Source organism: Fragaria vesca, linkage group LG6, assembly GCF_000184155.1.
Source record: "Fragaria vesca subsp. vesca linkage group LG6, FraVesHawaii_1.0, whole genome shotgun sequence".
NCBI classification, from domain to species: domain Eukaryota; kingdom Viridiplantae; phylum Streptophyta; class Magnoliopsida; order Rosales; family Rosaceae; genus Fragaria; species Fragaria vesca.
In genome coordinates this window covers 12487708-12495881 of record NC_020496.1, presented here as the reverse complement: position 1 = coordinate 12495881, position 8174 = coordinate 12487708, and positions in this window count along the sequence as shown.

Below are 8174 nucleotides of genomic sequence, written 5' to 3'. Positions count from 1 at the left end.
TTTTTTTTTCATATAGCAGAGCATCATTTTATGCTGCAGAAGAGCGGTTATCAACTTGTTATATGCATCTGGTCTGTTTTGAGAAAAGAAGGTAGTTTGAATCAAATTGTTGTTTCCTAAATGAGAACGTTGGACCTGGTAGGATATGCTAAATGTTAAAGACCATGATGTGCTGATCAGTTTCCATCTCTTTCAAGACGGGTACGTGTCAGTTCGGCATTGCTCTGCCGTCCACGGCTCAGACTGGTCCATTGGAAGCGCACTGAAACTCAATGAGGTTAACCTGCAATTGCTTTACTACTGCTAGAGCCAGAAGCCAAGGGGTAAAAGATAGAAACACAAAATGGTAAGGGTTGTGATTTGGAGGAAGAAATAGGTCACTTTCCGGAAGAAAGAATTATATAGGAGGATGATGATCCATGATGAGGTAGCCATGAAAGGGATCGAGACCCACTTGAGAGGTATAGAGGGGCATGAATCATGGCATGGGGATAAGTACTATAGGGGTGAGTTATAAAGAAAGAGAGAGGAAGAGGAGGAGGAGGCAGTGGGTTGTGTAGTGCTGTGTGATGTTGTCAACACGCATGCTTGAGATATGAAAATGTTGGTTATTTGGTTTTACTAGTGGAGCTTAGAAAGTTGCACACCCTTTCTCAGAATTTCCAAGAAAGAGAAGCATGATACATGCAACAAAGAGACAATGACTGTCCTGTAACTTATTTTTCACCCATCCCTGCCTATCATTTACCCTGTTATATGTCGTAACTCTCGTAAGTAATACATGTTGAAAGTAAAAAAGAAAAGTAAATTGTACGCATATAAGATAGATATCATATATTGACTACTATCGAGGAACTAATTTAACATAATTTTACTGGTGATTAAAAAGAATTAGTAAGTAGGGACAATGTTTAAAATGTATGTAAAATTTTCAAGAGTGATGCATTATATTATATTATATAGTATTGGTACTAACGTAATCTCGTTTCAGATTCAGTAATCATGTCGCAAATTTGATCATTTTACATTTGACCCAGTCAAGTTGCTTAATGGGTTAATAGCATAATGCAATATGTGTGGTCACAACCTTGTAGTGGATTTGGACAAGGTAGTTGAAGAGAGCCTATTCGGCGCACCTGTCATCTTCACCGTTAATTTTTTTTTTTTTTGGCGGGTCAAAATAGACGGTGGATACACCCGGGTGCGAGGCGCACCCGGATGCGCTGTATAATTTTCAGTAGTTGAAAGCAGTAAGTAAGTTCTAGGCTATGCTGCTAGTCACTTGATCATCACCTTCCAATCGATCCCATCTTCAAGACTTCAACATGAGCTGCTGGAGTTCCTACAAGGCAATCTCTTTCACTAAACACTACAGCTCTTTTTTTCGGGTTTGTTTCTTTGACTAAAAGATGTCGATCTGCTTTAACTAACTTCACCAATGGCACCCGTGAATAGAAATTTGGAAACCAAACTGTTTGAACCATTAAGATGATATACCTAGGATCTAGCTGGTATAACGTCCGGGGGGGGGGGGGGGGCGGGGGGTTCGAGCCATTTTTGTCTGGGGAATTGAGTGCTTATGAGAATTATACTAGTGGCATGGTGATTTTGGCCCTAATCTTAGAATAATCCCTGTGGTGAGTTTAAATTTACATGGATTATCCCTATGTTACTAACATATTTATGATGCAAAGGCGTTTTATAGGAAAATTCTAACAAAATCGTGGTACACAACTGCTTTCGAGAGAAGGTGATAGTGGAGGGAGATTCCTCCCTCGTCATCAATTGTGTCAACTTAAAATTTAAATGCCTTGGAAGCGTATTCAGGTCACGAAGGATATCAAAAGTATTTCCGCCTATTTTGAGCAAGTTTTTTTTTATCATATTCTTCGTAAAGCTAATTTTGTTGTCGATGCTCTTGCCAATTTAGGGCATAGCCACTCTGATATGTGTTGTTGGGAGGATGTTTTTCATGCTGTAGTTAGACAAGCTTTGAGCTTCGGCCTCGGCCTCTTTGGAGCAGGTTGCTCTAAGGGTTTCTTTTTGTAATTTTAGTCTTTTAGCATAAAAAAACCTGCTTTTGAGAGACTTGTACACAATAGTATTCACAGTGGTAATCAAATGATCTAATAGTTAATTTTATTTACTACCGGTGACTCCTAAATGTTAGAATTTTAACGATGAGGTCACTAAACTTTACTTAGTAATAAATCCTTTAGTTTTCTTCAAATGCAGCCCTTAATTTCTTGTCGCCAACCTCCTCCTTTAGCTTTAAGAATTAAGATCGATGATAAAGATTGCTCAATTAGTTATAAATTCAATAGATAGTGGAAAGTATCATGTCTAAACACTTTCAGATAAACTTGGCAAACAATAACGGGCCGGCTCTTTTCTCTCTTAAGAGGAAGAGAAGATTTCTATTCCAACTAATAAATAAACCTGACGAATGATGAAAATAGATCACACAAAATCTCTGTCGTCTACTCAATGCTTTGAAACTTGAAGATGATATTCTAGAATGGCATGCAAGCTCTTTGCTCGATCGATCATGCCTGACCTAGCTTATCATTTTCCTTCTCGTAGGGGTAAGTTTGCTAGCTAGGATCATTCTTATGGTGTCGTTATGTCATTCTTATGTTAGCATGCTTGCTTCAGTCCCAAGAAAACGATAGGTTTCTCAGCTCAGATATTCTGGGTTCTGTGGCATCATCATTGCTTATATGCATGCTGCAGACTTCAATCAGTTGAATGATATAATATTAGATGGCTCTGATCCTTTATGAAAGAAGAAAGATCGTGTTTGAACTCTTTCACGTTGGAAAAGTTTGTCTATGGAGGACGTCCCGAAGTGGAAAAACAACTGCATTGCTTTCTCCATCAGCAGACTTTTAGATCAGAACAACAGTATTCCTTTCTCATTCTGATCACAATTAATCTCATCGATCGATCTCAATGTATATGTACTTTGCATATGAACATGGACTACTAGCTACATATATATAGTCTTCAAGTATATATACTATTTCTCTTTTAAGAATACTGAAGCCTAAGCTAGCTGATTTTCCTCCAACATTCTCTCGCAATATATGTTTTGTCACTTTGAGGCTAGCTTCTAGATAGTGGAGTCTTGAGGACCAATATATGGTCGGCTGACATGGCATGCACACAGGATCATGATGCCTCTTACTGGTTGGACGGTGCCACCCTAGTAGAAAACCTCACCGATCGCGATTGGGTTGTTATTGTTGACCTTGATGATGATTAGCTAGTTTAAGAGTCTCATTAGTCACTCGTAAAGCTCTCTATCAAGACAATTAGATCGACTAAAAATAACCTTAATTAGCTAGCTAGAAGTAAGTCTTAACACCAGGTCATCATATATAGCTTAGCTAGAACTTGAATTTCATATATGTCATTTCTCTCCAGCCTCCTCCTTTAGCAAAAGAATTGAAGATAAATATTGCTTAGTTATAAATTAAATGGATAGTGGAAACCTTCATTTCCTTACATATATAAGGAATACAAATTAACTAAGCACTTACGTACAGATAAACTTGGCAATAGCAATAACGGGATCTTCCCTCTCTCTCTCTCTTTTTTATATTTGAAACGGGATCTTAAAGGAAGAGAAATTTTCTATCCCCACTAATTAAATATAAACCATGTACGTATATGAATATGATGAATGATGAAGATCATGCAAAATCTGTGTCGTATCTACTCAAATGCTTTGAAACTTGACATGCAAATTAAACAAGTACGTAATCAACCTGAACTCTTCGCTCGATCATGATTCATGACCTAGCTAGCTAGCTACCATTTTGTTCTCATTATCGTAATAAGGTAAGCTAGCTAGGATCATTCTTCTGGTGCCATTATATATGTGAGCCTGATGTTTATACAGACACACTTTACTGTTATACTTTATGTTATCTGTATATTTATGCGCTGCTTACTTCAGGTCCAAGAAATTGACAGGTTTCTCTCGATTTCTATGTTCTGGGCTTTCTGGCTTGTAGGGCATCATTATATAAACTATCAGATAGCTCGATCTTTTCTGAAAGAAGAAAGATGGTGTTTGGATTGTTAACCGGATTCTTTTCCCGAACGCGTCGGAGAGGTTTGTCATTCAAGAACATCCATCCCGAAGTGGAAAAGCAACGTACACTGTATGGCTTTCTCCATCAGTCTAGTAGACTATTTGATCAGAACAACAGTATTCCTTTCTCATTCTGATCTGTATCTGATTTGAATTTCTATAGGACTATAGATGGACGTGGACTATATAGTCTTAACGGTATTATATATTTGATTTATTGTGCTATTCAGAATAGTTGAGCCTAACCGTAATTAAGCTAGCTGATCAATTTTCCTCCTACATCAATCCTCCCACTTTTTGTTGCTTTGAGGCTTCTAGGTAGTCTTCGGGACCAATACATGGGACTTGCCTCTTACTAGTTGGACGGTGCCACCCTAGTAGAAAATTTCACCGGTTGGAGTGTAATTCTTGACCTTGATGATTAGCTTAAGAGTCTAATTAGTCACTCTTGAAGTATAACACAAGACAATTAATGGACTATACAAGAACCTTTAGAGACTCTCTGCTAGGGCAGGCGTGCAACGTGGGACGCCTATTTTTTTTTAAATGTATCCCAATATATAACCCAGGTTTAACTGTAATGAAATACACCATTACAGCAAATAGTTTTCTGGGCCGGGTATATGTGAGTTTCTTGCAACAAAAGAGTTTGAACTTTGAATTCCTACGCATTAGAGGCAATTAAATCGAGGAATAGGGGCGGCTAGCTCTTTCCTAATGGGAAGAGTTGACATTAGAAAGATCCCTATAGGCTAGCTTTCCATAAGTTTGGGTCAGTTCCACATTACTTGTTGGAACATGCAAAGCTTATTCATCCCCAATATACCAACTCTTTCTTGTATACCAACTCTTTCTTTAACAGGTTAGGGTTAACTACTAGTTTTTGTTTTTTATTTTTTATTTCGAGAATATTTTTTGATAACAACAAAAGTAAAGGAACTAAAGAATAAAGCCGCAACAACTTCCCTTCCAACTGATTCAGATGGAACGCATGAGACACAGACATGGAAAACAGCTGGTGCATTATGCGTGTGGGCATAACTAGCAATTGATCGGCAACTAAGTTGGCTTCTCAGTAGATGTGTTGGAAGATTATGGTATGTAAGGATATCTGATCGAAACCAGGGTCTTAATTCGCCAAGGTACCTCTGCTCTACTAGTTAAGCTATCCATCAGCAGTTTTGAGTCTCCCTCTACAATCACGTTTTTAAGTGGTTTAAGCAAACTGTCTGAAGACCATCCCTAAGCGCCATGGCTTAAGCTAACAGGGCATTGACATCTCTAATTTCCTTGCATGATGAAATGATTGGATTTCCATGTTGATTTCGGATGGCAAATTCTATAATTGTAACTCCATTACGAACAGATCCGTCGAAATTAAGTTTGACGCTTCCTGATTGATCTGGCGGTTTCTGTCGTATAGGTTGCTCTTTGTATTCCTTGGAATTCCCGTCACTTTTTTTCATTTGGTTTCATTTTGTTTTTATGCTTACACATGCATCTTCTTCCTCTCTAGTGGAATGTTGGATGAGAATTTGAAAGAACCATGAGTAGACTGTTTTAATTTAGAAGCAGAGGGATACTGTTTTAAAGTACATGGAGTAAGTGAGTAACTAGTATTTAATCCAAATGAGTTAGAAGATTAATTTCTGGGATGAAGAGCCTTTAAAGGCATGCTTAGTAGATAGGCTGAAATTAGAGGCCAAACGTACAAATTTAACCCGTTTGTTATGCATATGTGTAGTAACCGTTTTTTTTTTTTTTTTTTTTTTGGGTAAGCGGGACTAAGGACTAACTCATTGTTCTAAACCAAAAATTTATTGATAGATAAAATGGTACAAATGAGGTGGAGGACCTCTGAGAAACATTGTCCATGAACATTTTAGACCGTTCTTGGAAGCAAACCATACAAAAAATTACAAACTTACTAAATCAAGAGGCATAATACAAACTGAAAAGAAATTAAATCATGAATAAGCTACACACTAAGAAAAACATGATTATCGACATCTGTAATTAGGCCAAAAAGCGATGTCGCGTCCATAGATGGGAGCTAAGAATTGAGGAAGCACATCTCAATAATGAGATCAATCAGACGATGCACCAAAATTTGCTAATGCGTCTGTCGGGGTGTTGCATTCCCGGAAAACATGTGACCCGAACTTGAGAGCTGCATAGAAGAGACATACAATTCATCTACCGAGTACACAACCTCCAAAGAACCAAAGAAGGTGACTGAAATTAAGTATCGCAACACAACCATGGAGTTTGTTTCTATCCATAGGCGATGCCGATCTCGAAGCCTGAAAATGTGAATGGTCTCCAAGAAAGCCAAAACCTAAGCATCTAATGCACACAAAACCCGAGCCCTTAATTACCGCAAAAGCATGCAAGAAAACCTTCGTGGTTTTGCGCACTACCACCATAACCTGCATGATACAGATCCCAAAAAGAGCCAACCGTATTGAACTTTATCCATGAACCATGGGTAATCTGGGGTCTCCAGACTACTCGCCAAAAAATAGAAGCACTTAACCGAAGCTGAGAGAGGCCAAGAACAGAAACATGAGAGTACTCACGAGAGAGTTAGGGTGAGAGAATAAGGCTCGCCGATTTTCGGTAATACTAAAAGATGATGGGGGAATATATTGAGTGTTCCATTCTATTTCAGTTTTTCAACAATCGTCTATGACAACCTTATTTTGTATTCGCCTTGATGGAAAAAATGCAAGGGCGCCTCCGGTCTAGGTTTCGTTAGGTGGGCGGGGTGAAGCCCGATGCTCTTCTTTCGGGCAAGACGACGGTGACTATGGCTTGGATATGTGTGTCGGCTGCATGGGAGGGGGAATCCTCGACGTTGATCATGTTTGTGGCGGGAGGACCTTTGGATTCTTCTAAAACCATGTTGTCGGTGTTGGGTCTCAATCGACTGCGGTGTGGGTCTTTACTACTATGATCGTGGTGACGGCGCATGGGTGTGCTGGTTTGTCGGATGCACAAAGGTTTTTTTATAGAGGGTGGCTGAGTGGGTCACGCTGAATGACGCTAGCTTGTGGGGCTGTAACGAAGGTGAGCTTGGACTCAGGCTTTTGGGCCTAGGTCTGGGTTCAAATCTGGGCTAGTCGAATTTGGAGGAATTTTTTTTTCTTTTTTTAATCAATAGCTGCTCAGCCTCAACATAACAACCCCAAACTTGATAGGGGACAGGCTCGTCCTAATAATAAGGGCAATAAAATAGCTTAATTTCCTTGTTTCTTAACATAGCTATAGACATATGATGGATGTCTATACTTATTTAATTTTTTTATTATTATATTTAGTTGTACATCAATTGAGGTCTTTAGGTGACTGATGTTTTCATTGCATGAAAATGAGATAGTTGTAGTGTGATATCATTTGTAATGAGTTTGATTTATGCTCATTTGTAAAGCTTGTCCCTTAGAGTTATTAGTGATATTTAGAGTTATTTGGGGTAAGTTATCACTTGATATGAGTTCTTTAGTCGAAGATATTCAATGAATTCGAAACTATCTATCTTTAACTAAAAAAAAAAAAATCCTTCTTGGGTATTTGACAAAAGACAAAGGTGCCCACTCTAAACCTGTGTTTTTCCAATTTCATGTCTTCATTGGTTTAGTTGTTTGTTTGATTTTCTTTTTGGCAAATCTGCAATTTATATGTCCAAGACTCCAAGTTTCATCATTTCAGTTGCTCCCAAAATCAGCCAAAAATAAATAATTCAATGCATTCAACAAAGTTAGAAAAGAGTAGGGTAGGCTGTACTACTATCAAAGTTGGTCCAGCCCCAAGGCAGGTCCATCAGAAGAGGGGAATTGCATTGCAACCTCAATTGCTAAAGAACAAGTTTAGTTCCTCTTTTCTCATAACAGGAAATGAATGGGATTGAGAAATGCTCGACTCAAGTTTCACATTTGTCTCATTGAGTTCAAGATATTTCCACCAACAATTGATATGATTTCTCATATTTGACTCATTTCTCATGCACAAGGAGTATTTCTCTACCCAATCACATGTCTTCCACAGATAACCATACCCACACACACACCAATCACAT